Source organism: Chiroxiphia lanceolata, chromosome 6 (assembly GCF_009829145.1).
Source record: "Chiroxiphia lanceolata isolate bChiLan1 chromosome 6, bChiLan1.pri, whole genome shotgun sequence".
Lineage (NCBI taxonomy): Eukaryota > Metazoa > Chordata > Aves > Passeriformes > Pipridae > Chiroxiphia > Chiroxiphia lanceolata.
Genome location: NC_045642.1, coordinates 15,501,565 through 15,520,670, shown reverse-complemented (window position 1 = coordinate 15,520,670; position 19,106 = coordinate 15,501,565). Strand labels below are relative to the sequence as shown.

At 43.2% G+C, this 19,106-nt stretch overlaps 1 protein-coding gene across 5 annotated transcripts in view; it reads right to left on the bottom strand.

The window, feature by feature from the left end:
• Positions 1-19,106, bottom strand: part of OSBPL5 (oxysterol binding protein like 5) — a 177,471-nt gene that overhangs the window by 135,228 nt on the left and 23,137 nt on the right. The window contains exon 1 of one of the 5 annotated variants that reach the window (XM_032690057.1): positions 4,562-4,979. The exons of 3 other annotated variants lie outside the window; for them this stretch is intronic. The gene's annotated coding sequence lies outside the window, so the exon portion shown is untranslated. Of the gene's footprint in view, positions 1-3,904; positions 4,086-4,561; positions 4,980-19,106 lie in introns of those variants that run through there. One more of the 5 variants, XM_032690055.1, reaches the window with a different exon arrangement.

Below are 19,106 nucleotides of genomic sequence, written 5' to 3'. Positions count from 1 at the left end.
CTGAAGGTGGGAAGGAGCAATGACACCAGAACAGTTGTCTGGAACAAAGCACAATAGCATGAAAATTAAAATGCCTTTTAGAGCAATCTCATGTTTTTGCCATGAGAAAAACTGAAGGAGAGCTAGCAGGACACTGCTTTTGTTCTTGAAGTGTTGGGATGCAGAAGGATCAAGTTCACATTAAGCCTTCCATTCAACACACAACGAGACATTTCAGCCCTCGATGCCTTTCTGCCACATCTGACAGATAAACAGTAAATCTGCTTTTATCTTGGCCTCTCCTGATCAATTTAGACAGCATACCCTTCAGGACTCTACTACAGTAGCATTCCAGTTTGAGAATACACACAGAATAGCTATTGCATTATTCCTTGGGGGTACAATTTCACATTGATTGATTCACTGACAGATTAGATAGGATGAAGCAGGCAGACTCCATGTTGAGTTTTTTTCCCCCCACAAGGAGAGCTGCACACATCCCAGTTGATTAAGGATGTGCTTATTTCTTTTTTTGCCTTTAGCTGGTTAATTTTACTGATACAACAGTCATACAGACGGTAACTGATTTGCCAAAATACTCAAATTGATACAGCCCTACAGTCAATTCCCAGTAAGCTGAAGCTTGGCTTGGAGTTTAGCAAAACACATACAAAAACTACTACCAAGAAGACTGCTAGCAGGATAAGGTAATTGATATTGGTGCATGGCACTGACCTCAGTGACATACTGCAAAAGGAAAGCATAGGTATACACCTGGCTATTTATTAAACAAGGAGGAGAACAGAGCCTTTTCAATTCAGAGTTTGATTTATACACCTATAAATCCTTCAATCCAAAAGAAGCATGAAGAAAAAAATGGTACAATTTCAACTGTAGCTCTACAAACACTACAGAAAACTGAGACTAAAGAACAAGGGATATGCCCGTGGTTCTTATGCAGGTTGCAAGAAATTAAAAAACACCACTACACGTGCAGCTGGGCTATTCTAACACACACACCCCCAAAAAAAAAAATCCCCTTTTCACATCACTCTCCTTTTGTGATGGGCAGAAGCCATTTACAGGTAATTCTTACTAGCCTGCTGTTAGCTGCTTCCAATTTTGCGGAATTCTCCCCTCTAGTCCCTTGATCTTTTTGTATTACACAAATGCATATACATTGCCTGATGCAACAACAATCCCCCTACACCTTGAGTAGAGACAGAGTATTCAAAAAATTCAGAATTGTGAAAACCTGGGCAGATTGTACACTGCTCCTTAGTCCCACAGAGAGGCTCAGCAGCTACTTATCAAAAGTGTATTTTTCAGGACAGTTGTCTCCTTCCTCCCTCACTGCATGACCAGAAAGAGCCACAGTGGTGGGGAGGGGCTGGGATGAAGGCAGAACCTGTGATTTAGACACAGCCCTGTACAATTACATGCACCACAACCACATTGCTCCATAAGGAGGGCTGAGCGCTCCACACGCAGCAGCAGCACCTGGGAGGAGTTTGCTCAGTCTGGAGACACCCGGTGCTCTGAAAGCACAGCATAAACACCAGCAGTGACAGTCAAGAGCCTGCATGAGCAGTGAGCAAGCCCAGATCTACACTGAGACAGGCTGGCATGGCAGGTCACTGTCATTCCTGCCCAAACCCAAGTGTATTTGGCATTTGGATTGTTCCCATTTCCTGAGCTGCTTCTTGTGTTTCCTTTACCTTAGTAACCACAGCAGGCATGCACAAACACCTACCACGTGCTGCCAGAGACTTCTCATGTTGAGGAGTGGAGGCGTGAGGAACAGCATTTCTGGCTGAGAAAACACTGTGCTATTAATGCTTCAAAGGCAGGGAGATCAGGCAAAAAAACAGTAAATGCAGCTTTTTCCCCAAATAAAACAAGAGATCGAATAGCAGAAATCTGTGCATTTGCAGAGGGAGGTCTGTGCTCCTCGTCTCAGAAGCAACAGGGCCTTGCTGACACTTAGGGCAGTCTCATTTTTGCCTCTTAAGACCCAGGTTGAGCCCTAAAAGACCTTCACCATTGGCAACACTGGCAATCTCATAATTGCCTCCAGCTGATAACAGCTCTCTTGGATGTGAAGTCAGTCTAACCCACTTCAGATTAGCTTAACTAAAATTTTTATGATCTAAGAACATAATATGAATCAATCGAGTCTCAGTTTTGCTCTGAACACAGCACACTGATTTCAAACACTGCACATTACAGATTACAGGAATGGCCTTTCCCTAGAGATATCCCAACTTCTAAACCACAGCACTGTATCAGACACAGAGCCATTTTTCCAATGCTGTAGCCAAGAAAGCACCTTGCTAAATATCTAACCCAACAAAGAAAACTGAACCACCTGTACTGTACAAGCCTTCCTCCCACTCACCTGATGAATCAGTGTTGCAATAAAGCACATGGAAATTAAATTAAGTACCATGAAAAGATTACAGCAGTAAATCCGCCTTTCAGTTACATTCATGTAGCACCATGATTAAATCATGTCTTTGGTTCACATTGTCCACTTCAAACCAAAACAGGCAGGACTATGGTCTACATTACTCGCCTTGAATCAGAGAACTGCTATCACTACTTTGATCAACAGCGGCACAAAGTAACCCTGGTGCTGAATCGGGTCCCCTGCTGCCCCCACACCCTTTTGGCCCAACTCAGCTGTCACCCTTTTTGCCCAGCACACTCCCAGGGTCACCCACCATCCCACTATGAACTGCCCAGCTGAGAACAGACATTCTCCTCTTTTGGCAAGAAAACTTAACAACCAACAGAGGGGAAGCCACAGCAGAGGTGACTTGAGGCTTCTCTCTCTCCCTCCCCACTCACACCTCTTTGGAAACTTGCTGCCAAGAAGGAAGGTGGCAGCTGGGGACGCATCCAATGCAGCGGCTGTTCCCTGCTGTACAGACCTTGCTGAATACTGTTGTTATCTTATACATCAGTGCAAAGAGGAGGAAGGAATATTTTGACAACAAAGATACTGCTGCAGCTAGATGAAGTGAGGAGGTGACTACACAGCTTAAAGAACTTTCCTCCTCGCTTATGTTAAACAATTGTTTCACACTACAACACTTTAGGTTTGCATAACACTTGAAAAACATGGTTTCTGATCCAGCAGACAGTTGTATGTGCTTATATATTTATTTCTCCAGACAAGCTGCCTCGCTTCACTTAGTGCAAGCTAAAAGCATTTCCAAACTCAGGTCTATCTGGTTTTTAGATAGCAATGCATATGGTCTTCAGTATGGTATCTGTACAAGTGCCTATAGGAAAGGTAATTGCCATCCTCAATCAAATGTAGCCAATTAGGAACAATGCAGTCTCCCTACTTGTTCCCCACCATCCTGGAAGAAATACATTAAAAACGGGTTCCACCTACCAGATATGCCCATATATCTAAAGAAATCATGTCTCCTTGACAGCACGCCATCCCACATGCCACATCGGCCACATGCTGGACCCCCAGCCCTGCCATGCAGAGATGTCGGGGGCCGAGGGAGAAGTAGGAGAGCACCCCACAGTTCCCATCGCCAAATCCCAAAAGACAACACACAGAAACGGCGGCACACAACCTGGGCACAAAGCACGGGCAGAGGCAGCAGGGTTACCCTCTCGGAGCTGCCAGCGCTCAGCCTCTCACTGAAATCACGCCGCTCTGGGGTACCACGCTATACTTAAAAATAGGCAGCCTGGCTTTGCGGGAGAGACGAGGAGAACAGCAGATGTGCAAATGCCTTTCAATTTTGTCATGGGGGGGAGAGAATGGATTAATTTGGGTAATGGGGGGAGGGGGGGGTATTTGCTTTTATAGAGTATTTTGGGGAGGATGGCTTTGGGGGTTATTGAAGGGGGGGGCGGGGAAGTGGCTCGTTGGGGCAGGGGGCAGCGCGGCGCGCCTTACCTGTGCGGGGCGGCCGAGCCCCCGCGCGGTGCCGCGCTCAGCACGCCGCTCCCCGCCGCCGCCGCCGCATCGCCGCCGCCGGGACACGCGTGGGACGGGGCGCGGGGGACACGCGTGGGCCCCGCGGAGCCGCTCCCCCGGCGGCAAGGGAACGCGCCGGGCCGCGGCCGGACAGCTGCTCGGGGGAGGCGGCGGCAGGAAATACCAAAAGACTGATCCAACCACGCTAGGGAGGGAGGGAGGGAAGAGAAGGGGGAATAGAGGAGAGAAATAGAGGAAGGGAAAAAAAAAAAATAAAAAGGGAGGAGAGGGAAAAGAAAAAAAAAAAAAAAAAAAAAAAAAGAAGGAACGGAAACGTGCAAAATCCGGGCGGGATCGGCGCGGAGCGGGCGCGGTGCTCGGCTCCCCGCGGGAGCGCCCCCGGGGAGCGCCCTGGCCGGAGCTCGGCTCCCTTCGGGTCGCTGTTTCCCCCCCCCCCCCCCCCGCAGTTTGTTCCTTTCTTCTCCTCGACGCAGGGAGAGGCTGAAGCCGAGGCAGAGTAAATAAGGCAAAAGCACCAACTCCCTAAACAAGAATCGGGGACCCCCTGGCCAGCAAGTAGCAAGTCGACCCTGGGGTTTACTGACGCCACGCGCAAGGTAATGGAGAAAAGCCAACCTGGGGGAATCACCACGCCGAAAGCTCTCCAGCTGCAGGAGCACTTTGTCTCAGCATCCAGCCACACGCCTCCGCCGACGCCGTGGCTCAAAGGCGCCCATGCAATATGCAGCCCTGACACGCAGCTGGGCACGCTCCCAGCTTTGCCTGTGCATCCAGAGCGAAAAATCAATCCCATGGCAAGCACGGACCCCTAAGCTCCTCCAGACGAGGAGGACAGTCCAATCATCGCATCCCTGGCCGTAGCCTGCCTGTCCCTCGGGGGAGGCATGACTTTACAGGCAGTACAATATCTGGTAAAACATCACGGCAGAAAACGACCTAGCCACGCGGATTTTACTGCTGCTTCCTCTCGCCTCCACTCTGCGGGTCGCACGGTTCAGCGCTGAACCAAGAAAAGGAAGCCAAGCAGGACTTCATACCTCCTCCATCGCAGTGGGAAAAGGAGTAGCAGAGTTAAAGGCACCCAAACTTTCTGAAACCAAAATCACATGAGGAGATAATGTGACTAGCATGAGTCTGACGTTCATCACTAAAGTCTGAATCACCCATGTACAGCTGAACCTTTAGTGCAAAATACAGCATGAAGCTCAGACTCATGCTTCTGAAACCAGAAGCATTAAACCATGTGCCTGAAGCACTCTGTTACCCCACCCTTCAAGAAAAAGCCAGATCCTTTTTCTGTTTAGTGTGTGCAGCCTCTAAACCAAGACAAAGACCGACTAGATCTGATGTTCCTCATAATACCCAGGAAGCCAGCTTCCAATGCTACAGAGCAGCAACTCATTAATTGAAAAGGTCTACCAGATCTTAATGAAAAATCCTGAATTCATCCAAAGCTGCAAGCTCAACTTGGACCAGGGCACAATTTCTCTCACTTGCTGCCTCCAGCGAACTACAGCCCATCCATGGGCTACAGTGCTTCACTCTGCATCACTGACACCCATGCACCCAATGCCTGTAGAGGTAGTTGATTTTCTCCTGTTGAGCTTGGTGGGACACAGAGCAGTATGCACTACATCTAGCTAGGAGTAGAGCATGGTAGTGGAGGGAAAAGTCACCATCTATTTTTAGTCTTTCCTAGAAGTTTTAGTACAAAGCAGGACTATAAACAGACCATAAACTAAACTATGAACGGCTCACACAGCCTAAACTGTCTCTGCTATTCAAGAATCACCATAGCCCTTCTCCACCCCTTAAATAAGCTGCTGAATCATTTGCATAGAGAAGGTGATTTTAAATTTACCTGCATTTGTTGTGATTTCTGCCATCATCTGCACGGTGTGGAGACTTGTCATGATTCCAACTGCCTTCAAGTTGGTTGGGATTTTAACTTAATCCTCACCAAAATTTTACCCTAAGGGCAAGCCTGTACTGTGCAGTGGGGCAGGATGCTGCAAGGAGATGCCAGAATGCTCATGAGCCAAGGCCTCTCATCACCCTGACTCAGGGCACTGCCAGGCAAAGCCACAGTATTAGAGACTGAAGCAGCTTACCCTGCCTCATGCTGCCTTCTCCCTCTCCCTGCTGCCTCCTGTCCTGTCTGCTCCATCCCCGCTGCCTCCTGTCCTGGAGGCCACAGTGGGGTCCTTTCTGTGTCCTCTGCTCCCTTCACCCTTCTGCCTTTAGAGTTGGCTCACTCAAATGCAGCCAGGTTGTTTGCCAGTACTTTGTCTGGTAAAAATGACTTTTTCATTAAACTATAGACTTGACATTGGTTGGACTGTCTGCATCCAGATTGGCTTTGTCCCACCAAGCCATGAAGTGGCTCCTTGGCTACTTTGGTACAGAGATCTACGGTTTCTAGCATCCCTACACGAATCACAGCAGGACAGATTCCCACAGAGTTCCCACGGATTCCTATTTTAAACACTTTTAAAACCCTTTTAAAAATGTTTTGTCTAAAGTTTTCCACTAAATTATTTTTTTATCAATTTCTTATCTTACTACTTTCTAATCATTCCATGATTAATAGTACTTCATCTGTTGAGTGCCACATTGCCACACAGAGCTCATTTGTTTAAAAACTGAGCATCCAAAAATATTCCTGTTAAAACAGTTACAGACCGTGATAAAGAATAATACTTTATGTTTTCTTATGTGCTCTAGGACAGCGCATGTGACATTGGTGAAGTGAACACACAGAACAAAATGCTTGACAGTTAAACTGTCAATATTTTGTGAGTAAACTGGACCATCAGAGAAACATATACATCATACTGATGCTTTGCATCATGCAGCCATGGCATTTCTGAAGTGGTCCAGGGAGCCCTGAAATTGAATTTGATGTGTCTTCAGACCTTGCATCAGAGTCTGATGCAGAGTCTGAGTCTGGGTTAGACAAGAAGAGTAACATTCATCACTTCCCTCTGCGTGTGTCAAAGACAGGACCTGGACTCATTCTCCCTGGAAACTAAACCATGCAAACACTAATATTTTTAAAGACTATTTTCCACAGCCCTCTAGTGTCTGTTCTGTTAACAGTCATTCAGAAGAGACATCTGCTGGGGTTCTGCTGGTTATGTGCTGTCTGCTCGTGCAAATATACCTGCTCTGCCCATAAACACCTAAGCGGGTGGATGTGGAGTACAGAGCTCATGACCCAGCCCTGCACTTGGGGTGAGCCTTGCTGTGAGCCTTGCACCATCTTCTGTCCTAAGACCACCTGAGTTCCCCAGCTTAAAGCTAATTCATCAGTGTCCACGAGATATCACATCTCCCTTTGACAGAAGCTCTCTGATGGATGTACCAGACAGTTAGAGCTGGGAACTCTTCTGGCTTTAGTTCTCCTTTGCAAGAAACCAGCCTTCCTTTTAGAGGGTCTGCAGCTGTGATATTTTCTTTGGGCACTGACCAGTGTTCGCAACACTTAACTTTCCCACCACAGCAATATAACTCTGTCCTAAGAGGGCTTGTAAACTGGTGTGAACTCTATCATAAGCAAGGGTAACAAAAACAGTAAAACACAATTAGCTGTAATTCTAGTGCTGGGGGAATGTTTCAGTTGCGTTACTCCAGTCCTTACAATCCAGTAAGGTAAGTCCAGGAATTCATAATCAGGACAGTGAAAAGCAATATCTAATGTCTTTTTATGACAACCCTTGGAGATGTGCTACAACACAGTATCAGTGCTGTCTAAAAACTGTGGTAAAGGCAGACAGGGAGGTGAGCTGCAGCAACAGATAGATCACTCTATTCTCTTAGATCATCAGCCTGCCTAGGACATGGTTGCAGCGCTTTGCCTTGCATCCTCCTTCTCAAATCCTTCACCTTTTGCTAGCTGCTAAGCTCCTCTTTCCCCCAACAGAGATCAACCCCTACTTATGTGAATTGTAAATACGTACTTATTTTGCATAGTCCAGAAGACTTGCATTTTATGCCTTCCTATATCTCCCAACATATCCAGAATAGTTCTATAAGCTCCCATTTATGACTAGAAATATTATTAAATACCATAAAAGCCATAAGACATATTTATTGGCCTCTATTAAAATGGAAATTGAGAGGAACAATCATATTCCTATCATTATAATTACTACAATGTCTCTGCAGCCATAGCCGCATTAATCAGACATCATATGAATGGCTGTTAGCATTGTAAGATACTTGCCCTTAAGCTCATGGCACACAGTGAGGCAAGAAGCAGGAAGCTCTTAAAAAAATAAGTTAAAAAAGACATTATTAAACATGGGTCTTTATCATTAGCCACAAGCTTCAACACAGCTGTATACAATTAATGATAAGAAAAAGATCACTTTTACCCATAAGCGTTTTCCAGTGCAAGGTTCCTTAGCAAAAATATTTAATGCCATAGCTGGATAGAGCAGGAGCTTCTTGTTAACAAAGAGTAGTCTGTCTGTTTAAAGCTTTGAAAAAGTAAGTCCACACTAAACGTGTTTGTTCATTTTACATTTTGAAAAACAGAGCTGCTGCTAAACCAGGTTCTTAATTGCTAGTTTGCTGGAACGGGTCTCTGAGGAAGTTCGAAAAAAACCACAAACGTCTCCCTTGGAGCCACTGGAGACTGGAGTCCTCTTGTGGCAAAAGGTAGAGGAAAATTTTCAGTGACTGATGACTGCTGAAAACTGGGTCTCTGCACAGGAGGCTGCACGGTGAGTAACAGATACAGGGAGTGTCTGCTTTGTAAAGAGCTTGATGTCACATTGCAGAGCATAAAAGCAGCAGCATGAAGACTTCGCAGTTGGCAGTGGGCAAGCATCAAAAGGAGCAGGATGCCACTGTGTTTTGATATTGCAAATTGTGCTTCTGTTTACTGTGGTAGCTCCAGTCTGTTAGAGTGTTCCCTGCTGAGATGCTGTTTCTGGCTGGGTTTTTTTTGTTGTTTGGTGTTTTGTTGGTCTCTGTTAGAAGAGGTAATTTTTCCTGAGTGTCTCGCCAGCAAGAACTTTTCTCCTGGCTAATATATTCACTCTGCATTATCAGAGGCCAGCTTCCATCCTTCTTCTTGTCAGTCTGCTGCTGAAATGGGGAGATAACACAATTCTAAGATCTTGTTTGGATCCTGCTGCTCTGTATTCCATCTCCTTTTCCGCTGTGTTCTTTTCTGTCTGCAATAGTCCCTATGGACTGCCTTGAGTTCAGCTTAGGAGTCGTTTCTGTGAGGAGTGATGGATGTTGGCCATGATAGTGCCATGCTCCCTGCTAAGAACAGCACTGCAGAAGGTAGAATAAGTAAATAATCTGAAAGTCTTTCTTTACCCGCACACTGTGGTCAGAAGCTTTTCACGTGTCCTCATTTGGGCTTGGGTTACAGCAAAGAGGTTATCTGGCCAGCAATGTCACCCAGTAGGCTAAGACTCCAATGGTCTCATGAGCCACTCACAGCTCTGATGGTCCTGCAAAAGAGGTCTTGAACTATCTAGTTCAAGACTAGAGTCTCTGGTAGCAGAGGCTTTGAAGGCAGCTTTAAAGACCTGTCAGTAACAAGATAAAAGATCACAGATGCTCTTACCTGGATTATTTTATCTATATGATCTGTCCTATGCTTGGATGGTTCACTGCTTTCTATAACCTTAACCCCAGAAGTGTTTTTCAGGAGTCTAAGTACAATGTCATTTCAACTACTTCTACCAAGACCTCATCTCAGAGAGATCTTTTATGATCTTAGGTATCTTATATTAAACAAGACTTCTCAGGTAGACCTCACCTTCCCTACACTGCCCCCTCACTAAAATAAACTTCTCTCTCAAGGGGTCTCACCTTCAGGAGTCCTAGATTAGGTAAAACTGTTTCACGCACAGCAGGAGTCAAATGATCCTAATTTCTTACTGTTCAGCTGAAGCCTGTTCACATAAAGCACCATGAACCTATTTTATTTTCCTCCAAGCTAAGACAGCAGATTAAGATGAACGCTGCTATTATGGCTTTGGTGTGAAAAATAGAGCAAAGAGTTTGGCTGCCATTGATTTGCTCCTGCAGGCCTGGCCAGTAACTAGTTGCAAGTCTCAGAGAACAGCCCAACACACTGAGCTGATCTGGTGAACAAGGTTCCTTCTGCAGCTAGCAGCAGTCTGGAAAGCAGCCGAGATATCCAGGATCTGACAAATTGTGCAGTGAAATCTGGGCTAGATTTCAAAACCCTTGATAAGACATGACACAAAACCAATTTGGTATTCAAAAGCATTCCAATAGCCCTTGTTCTTGGTCGTATTTCAAGCTAATTGCAAAGCAAGCTAGCTGTTACAAAGCCTTGAAAGATAAAACAAACCCACACACGTATATGTAAACATATCCATACCAACCCCCTGCAATGAGCAGGGACATGCTCAACTAGATCGAGTTGATCAGAGCCCCATCCAATCTGACCATACAAATATATTTGTGAATGCACTTCTTGCATGGCTGGAACATCAGCATCAGTATGGATAGCTGACATGTTTCTGAATGATCACAGATTTCCTCAACAGCTGATCAGAAATGTCTGTATGAAGTCAAACTTGGTTTTTTTAGTTTGTTTTTCTTCCTGCCCCAAATAAACTTTGGAACAGATGCTGACAAGTTTAATCTGTCTGGACTAAGTTCTATTGTCATACAGGAAATATTACAGTGAGAAGAAATATAAACACATGTATCTAAAAGATTTTACTATCAGACTCATAAATGTAGACACACAGATATTCATATAAGCCAGTACCAGTCTCTCCACACATATTTAGTTATGTATTGACTGACTGATACTCTGTCCATAGATAGATCTGGATCTAGACACACAGAAACCACAGTTTAATTCCAATTTGTTCACTATGCCGTTCTCTCCAAAGAGGGGCATTTTGACTTACAGATGGCTGAATCTTTTTCCTGACTTCCAGTGTATCTTATTGATTTGGACATCAGGCCAGAGAGTCACAAATCAGCTCTATTAGTAGCTTTGTCATAACACTGTATCATATTCCCAAGCTTGCAGCTGCTTCCAAACATTACAGGATATGTTTGTTCTCATACTTAACCCTTTTTATTTTGCCTGACTCATGACTCACTCTTGCATCCAACTCATCTCTAATAAATTATGGAACCTCTCACAGCTTCTTTCTTGCTCTTCTCTCTGAAATCCATCATCTGTCTCCCTTTGTGATCAAGCAAAAAAGTCTCCTTGGCTGTTGCAATTCATTTTAAGGTTTCTTTGTTATTGCTGATGCCTCCCATGAACTCCCACAGGAGCTTGAAGGAGATCAGGAAGAGAAAGTGCAATAATATTTTTTGCTACTGCTGAAGGGCAGCTGCCTTATTGGTTTGTCTGCACAGAAGGATGCCAGTATTTTTGTCCTCCTTTTGCTTCAGACAGGGAGACCTGTCCGGTGTTCCTTCTATAAATCACAGCTATAGAAGCAAAACACAAAAGACTGAAGCCTGAAAGAAAAATCTATTTCCCCAGAACAGCTCTAACACTATCAAAGACCATGCTCTGACTAACAGCCCAAAAGGACAACAGACAAAAGTTTGTTCCAGAGCAAATTGTCCATCCCTTTCATGCTACAAAGGACCTGATTCGATCCCAGAGTCACTGATTAGATCTGTGCTATGGAAGTCCAAACACAAGGCACTCTCACAGAAGATGGCTGGATTTAGCTACTATTGGGGTCTTGAAATAGTGGGAGAACTTGGGAAGAATGATGTCCACATGGGTGACCTGGCAGTGGCCACAGAGAACTATAGATATTTGCTCCATCATTTTGCAAATAAAGTTATTTTTAGCCCTGATGAACTTTATTGTTCCACTGCCAATTACTATGTCTCCTGATGCCTTCATAGAGTGAAATCAGGCCTGCTGTGGTGTGTGACTTTCAATGAAAAACATACCATAGGTTTGAACAACAAATGCTACCTTTGGTTACATTGACCGAGATATTGTCGTATAAACACAAATATATTAAATGTATCAGTTTAAAGTGTTATTATTTATATTTTTACAGTTAGAGGAGTAATGTTGATCAGGTATATAGGAATTAAACCAGAGTTTGAGACCATCCATGATCTCTTGCTACCCAGAACAAGAGACTCTGTGACATGCAATTAATCCTTGTCCTGTTTCCCATTGGCTACAGAAGAGAGAGTAGAATAAAGAGTAGAATAAAATATTCTCTTTAACTGGCCTCAGGGGTAGACAAATAATTGCATTTGAGCTAATTTTATAGTACTTTTCAAAAGTACCCTAACTAACCCTTGGGAAAAGGGTTTTTTTAAGCAGAGCAGAATCCAAGTGAAGCTTCCTGGGTGTGGGGTCATACTAAAACCTTAAAATTCAACCTGTTTTCATCAGAGTTGTGCCAAGCATCTCAGACAGCTTGGGCTTCTGCAGCAAAACTTTGTGCTCTTCACAGCTCTGTCAAACTCTCCAGTGAAACCAGATGAAACTCAGTAGTTCTGCACTCAGTAAGCTCATAGAGTACCTATTTCAGCAGCGACATGGATACAAGGCTCTGCTGCTTAAAGCCAGAGAGAAGTCCAGCATATAAATTGGTTTTGAAAAATTCTATTTGCCAGTGACAGGAAATTCTTTTTATCAGGCAGCAAAACCATAATGGAGTATATCTGCAATGGAGCAATACCATTTGCTGTCAGCTGGGGGTCTGGACATCATTATGTGTTCTTTTCTTTACCCGAGAAGATTGCTCTGAGGTTGGGTCACTGAATTATGTTGAGTAGGCAGGTAAATTTTAGGGATATTTGAGCAAAATTGTTTTCTTCTCTGAAATACATGTCTTGGAAACCTGCTTATACATGTACACACAGTTTCTCCCTGAACAGATGTTACTTTTCACAAAATGGCAAGGCTATCATCTGTGATGAATACTAAGTAGTTTCAAGAAGTCTGTTCTGTGAGCTGGTACAAAAACCAGAGCCCAAAGGAAAGAAAGGAGGGTCTGTTGAGGAAAATAACATCCTTATCAGACCAGGTCTTGGTTCTGGCCTCTGATACTGAATTTCTATTTGCAAACCTTTTACTCCTTCACAATTCTTCATCTGCAAAATGGAATCTTTCTCACAGACTTTGTTTACTTACATTTTATACTCCTGACGTCAGTACATGTCTTACCTACCATGTCTAGAACTGCAATTACTCCTATTCTGATACAAATAACAATATTTCATTTCAGTTCAGCATTGCACTTTAGAACTTGTACAGAAAAACACAGTCACTGACTCGTTCTTCTCTATTGCTTTACTGTGGATTCATTAGATTTTCCCTTAAAAAGACCCAAGAAATTTCTAAAAGTACCAGTTTACAGAATGGAAGATATTTTAAAACTAAAAAGACCTTCAAAGAAGAAAAGTTATCTTTATAGAAAAGACAAATCAGTCAGAGATGGTGCCCCTATTCTGTGTTTAGGCTGTTGCCTGTGCAGAAAAAACCCACCTAATAAATGTCTTTCTACGCCTTTTTTGTAAGAAACCAGTAAGATACACCCTAAATAATGTAACCCTAAAAGCATAAGGTCAAGAACTGGCAATAATTTCTCTTCCCCTCTCATCTCTAGTTTGTTTTTTTTCCTAACAGAAAGAAAAGCTTTCTTGGTAGAGCGAGGCTGGGGATGGAAAGGTAGGAGAACACTATCCGGGGAGCTGGCAGACTCTCAGTTCTTACTCAAAGCACAGGTAAGTGGCATCAGCTCCACAAAACATAAAGGATTTGATCTCTGGCAGTTCCTTGGCAGACTCACAGGTCACTTGTAAAAGTAAATTCTGTTCTGTTAAAATAGGAAAGGACCTTTCTAAACACAAAGTGAATATAAATAGATACCTGTGAGCTTGTCTATGCAGTTGTTTTTTTCCTGGTTTTACTGGTCTAATGAGATGATCCATGTTAGACCAGGCTGGACATTCTAATTTTAGGTGAAGACTGGATCTTGTGAGAATAGCTTAAAGAAAATGCTGCAATATATGGTAAAAAAGATAGGCCTTGATTTCAGACACAAAGTATCCTTCTGGGATCTACTGCTGGTTTAATTACAGAGGCTTGAAGTCTCTCCCTTCCCCTTTCTATTATAACTATCCCATGTTAATAAGCCGAGTTTGAAGACAGACTGAACTGATCTCTGTTGCATATTTGCCTTCACTTGAACAGATGCCAACTCAGCAGACAAGTATTGTAACTGTAGTGCCTGTAAACATTATATATTTCACTTCTTAATGAAGCACACAAGGAAATCAAAGGGCCTGCAGAAACACTTCCCAGAATACAGAGCTTGAAGAATACAGAGCTTGAAGAATACAGAGCTTGAAGAATACAGAGCTTGAAGAATACAGAGCTTGAAGAATACAGAGCTTGAAGAATACAGAGCTTGGCTGCTGCTATGCATAAAAATGAATGTATTTAAGTCTACCTACTGTTAAACTGCAAGGAAGTTGAGGTTGGGGGGGCACCAAATGAAGTGATTTTTCAGGAAAAGGTTAGACATGGGCTCAATTTTGAAATGCTAGAGAAATAATACTCTTGTCAGCAGGTTTCTCTCTTGTTTCCAGAAAGACACTGTTTTTAGGCTCTGGGAACAGGACTCTTTCAGAGTCCTTCCAGAGCTATAGCACTGACCTGATGGGTGGGCAAGAGTTGTTGGGGTGTTTTAAATAATCTACAGTGGCTTTCCTCAGGGACTTCTTCTTAAAATGCTGACAGCAGTTCGTCTCAAAGTATAACAAAGGGGAAGAATGATAAAGGAAACAGGGACAGGTCATCTGCTGAATTCATTGTACTGCACAGAATTCTGCCTTGACAATCTCAGTCAATTGTCTGTTGACGAAAAAGAATTTTAAATTGACAGAAGGAGGTAGTATTGACAGCTGTGGATGAATTGTATTCCATGGTTTTGGAGGAATTCTGTGAGAAGCCTTCTCTGAGGAGTTCAGAAATTAACTCCTGCCAGCTTTTTGAGCATCGAGTGATGTGAGAAGCGAAGCTGGAAATCACCTCTGCAGAAGGGCATACATACAAAACACATACCATGAGCTAGGTCTGAATATAGACATCTTCCATCTCCAGCTTGCCAGAGCCACCAGAACAACCAACACGTTCTCCAATGCAGAAAGGGTACCTGCACATAAATCCTCACAACATGGAGCAAATCCAGCCCATTGTTCAACTGCTAGAGAAGTACACACAGTTAGCCACAAGCCCAATTAACCACCCAAAGTGTGGGTGTTAACGCTGCGAAAATTCGCTTAGAGTAGTAAAGATTAAAAAAACCTCCTAAAAGAAACAGGACAGCTCTTTGCAGTAGCTGTTTGACTGCCATCACATGAACACTGATTTACTGATTATGCATTCCTTCCAACAGTGCTGCTTCTGGAAACTCATAATTCTAGCTAAGAAAGCAAATCTTTACCAGACAAAAGGAGAAAGTGTGCTGGAAGGGAAACTAGAGGTAGATGAAGTTCACTAAAGAGATTTAAATATTCTACCTGCAAGTGAATTTGCAGAGAAAATTAAGCAGTCTGTCAGTATCTCATGCCTAATTGCTCCCATGCTGGCAGGACTGGTGTTTGTTCTTTAAGTCACTTAAAAATTAAGAGTCCAGCTACCATGACATGTGCCAGACAAGTAAAAAAGTCAACACTGTTCCCTACCACATCTGCAAAATCTAGAAAACTGGGACAGAAAAGGCCTATTAAGTCAGCTCATTGTGTCATGGTCCAAGATTGTTCCTAGTCCTCTCTACCTATTCCTCATCACCCCAGTAAAGCATCCCATTTGCAGCATGAGGCTGAAGCAGCTCAGGGCTAAAGGTACAAATTGGGGCACAGAAAGCCTGGAAAGAGAAGGTTTGTTTGTCTCCACACTCTGATAACCACAACCAAACTGAGCTAAACAGATGCACTCTTTTGGGATTAGTTGTTTTTACTATTTCTTTTAGAAGAGGCAGGGCAGGGTTTTACTGTGTCTTTAAAACAAACTGAAAGAAGCAGAATTTCTGTCAGATAATATGACTAGCTTTTCATGCAGCATGCACTGGCAACTCCAGCTATAGCTCTGGAAAGCTCTCCCTCTGGTCAGATCCTGAAAGACATTTTCTCTGAGAGCATTCAGAATCAAATGTGCATTTAACTTTTCTTTCCATTTCACACTCCATTTCTAGTGATTAATGCTTGCGTTCTAGATGGATGAAAGCTGAAACAGATGTTATCCACTCACAATGCCATTCTGATAACCCTGAGCCAAAGGCTGAAATCCTTAGCAGATTAGCAGCTGAAATAAAAAAATGGATAAATAAAGTGGAGAGTACGGCTGAACAAATTCTTATAGGTTTTATTTCTGTGGATAACAATGCACAGAGGTTGTGTTATCTCTGTGCTAATCTGCCAGAGAAAAGATTAAATGGCAAAATTCCAGCACTGAGACCTGCAAGTCTCCTTTGCTGGACTGCCTCAATATGAACACCTAACTTTTTAGCAGAATGTCACTGTGTAGATTCCATTATGTCATCAAAAATGTGGGGCTTTCCATCCTATTTTCTTTTTATTGAAACAAAGTAAAGGTTTTTCTTACACTTTTCTATGAGTTTATGGTATTTCTACCATTAAAAATACCTACAGTCTGTATGGTTCACCTGGTGTTGAGAAGGTTAGGAAAAACATTTGAATTTTCACTTAAGTGAAACTTTGAATGGCTTTTATGAAAAAGAACACACACTTTTTAGAGAATTTGGGAAATTTTTTTTTATATTCCTTCAAACCTTGGAAATCCATCGGAGCAGTGAACTTGATATAGCTCTGTCAGGGAAAATTTAGTCTCTCTCCTTTGTTCTTTACCTCAGAGAGTTACAATATGTCAAAAAGCTGTGCTGTATTAAACTATAGGTAAGATAAACCAACTCAGCTGAGGTCATGCTATTGGAAACTGGAGGAAAGGATGTGCAATATCAATACCCCAAAGAGCAGAGAACTGGCTAAAAATGTGCCAGCTATATAGGTTGACTTATCAACTAAACCACTCTTTTTTTTTTTTTAAGACCCTCCAATTATTTTTTTTTAAAGCCCAGGAATGGGAACATGGATGCAATAATCTAGTCCATTATCCTGCCTCAGACAGTAGCAGATGTTTCTGAGGAAGGAACCAGCAACCCACAGTAGGCTGGTATAGGATAATCTTACCCCCACATCAAATCACAGCCTGGTCTACAATAGTTAAGAGACTGGCTAAGAGCAGAGTATTTAATATCTGGTTGAAAGGGTTTTCTACTCCAGCCACATTACTGAGGAATTTCTTCCCAGTGCCCATCATGGAGGCAGGTATCTGAAATGTCTCTGCTTTATGTATCAGATCAAGTGTCGTAAGATTCCCAACATCAGAGGAAAGACTTAAAACAGTAAATCAAACTACCTTTTCCAAAGGGAGAGCACACCAGCCTGATGTATATAACTAGTTGGTTTTTGTTGAGTTCACGTTGCAAGCTTCTTGAGGCCTCTTGCATCACTGCCAAATCTGTGCTAGTTCTGTATCTACCAATAATCTGTAATAAATCATAGCAAAGCAATTGGACAGAAAAATCTCAGCTTTTCCTCCCGTCCGTAAGAAAGGGCCTAAAGACCTAGACTATGCAAAAAACATGACAGTTGTGCTTTACAGTGTAATGTTTACACAACAGCTGTGAAGCAAAGAGCAAGAAGATAAGTGCATTCCTTTAAAGGTATGTTATAAAAAAAAGCACCTCCAAACTCATGAACCCCTTTCCACCACCTCCCAAGAATCACTTAGTTTTGCTGCAGACCATAAGATGACTTAGCTGAGGAATAACACAGCATTGCAAGTTTCAGGGTATTCATTCTCTGATGCAAAATTCTCCAGATCTTCATTCCCCAGTAGCCACAGGAATCTCTGACTCCAAATTGCTTCTAACCTCCTCCAGGCTCCACCTCTCAAGGCTGCAGTTAAGACCCCAGTTAAGACTACTACTAAACTCGCACCTTTCCTGGCTCTTCAGTGACACCTTCTGGGGCAAAAATAGACCAAGTCAATCTTAGTTTTTCTGCAGCTGTTTTTACCTATGTGTAGGAGTTACGTGAGACGTTTGGAATCTAGTTCTCAAGAAATGGTCAGCCTACAAGAAATGCTACTCAAATACAGCTGCCTGTACATAGGGCCCTGAAAAGCATGATCTCTCTGGAGACTGGACAGGAGATGAATCCCAGATGGTCACAAATCTGTAAGCTTTCACTTCTCCCAACACATATTTTGATTTCCTGAAATTGCTAACAGAGGGGAAGAAAGTCACACTTGAACAGCTGGATCCTCCCTGTAAAAGCAGTAAAGATGAAGATGGAAGTTTATATTAAAATGTTTTATTCTTAGTGAGAGTGACCTCATCTTTTCTTGAGGGCAAGTTTTAAATGCAGCTATGGTTTGACTCCAGCGCGCAACACTTTCATTTCACTGTGGCAGTACTGTAGAAGGCTTGGCTCCCACTCCCATGCAACTCCAGTCACAAGGGACAGGGGCACATGGGGAGGTTCTCTCAATTGCAGGGGGAAAACACCTCTTTATTCACTTTCAGGGGAATGTGCTGGGAAGACAGGCAGGCTTTGCTAGTGGGGTATTAACTCACTAAATAGGCTGGAGCTTAGCTGAGAAAGAGAGCACACTTAGCAAAGAGGTCTGATCTTCAGGACTTGTGCATGTACAACCCCAGACTTCAGTAATACTGCGCAAATTTACTGCCACTCAGACAAGTAGAAACATCTGATTTTCCTGTGTGCATAGTCTGTCACAAATAAATGTACCCTTGATCACACTGTGCTCCACCAATGATCCATCTGGTTCTTTTTGGTATTTTTATCCTGCCTGTCCCTGACCTATTTATTAATCTATAACTTTTTACTGTCAAATCAAGCATCTTGAGCAACAGTTCTTTGTGTCTCGTGCAGCTACTGTTTTGCAAAGAGAACACACAGCGAGTGAAAAAAAATGGTTTAAAGTCTGAGATGCTCTTCAAGTTTGACACACAACACACTTTTGTCTGACTTGAACAAAAGGTAAGCCAGGAGAAGGGCATCCTCTCCAGTACTGCAGTGGTGACATAGACACTGTGCTCCACGC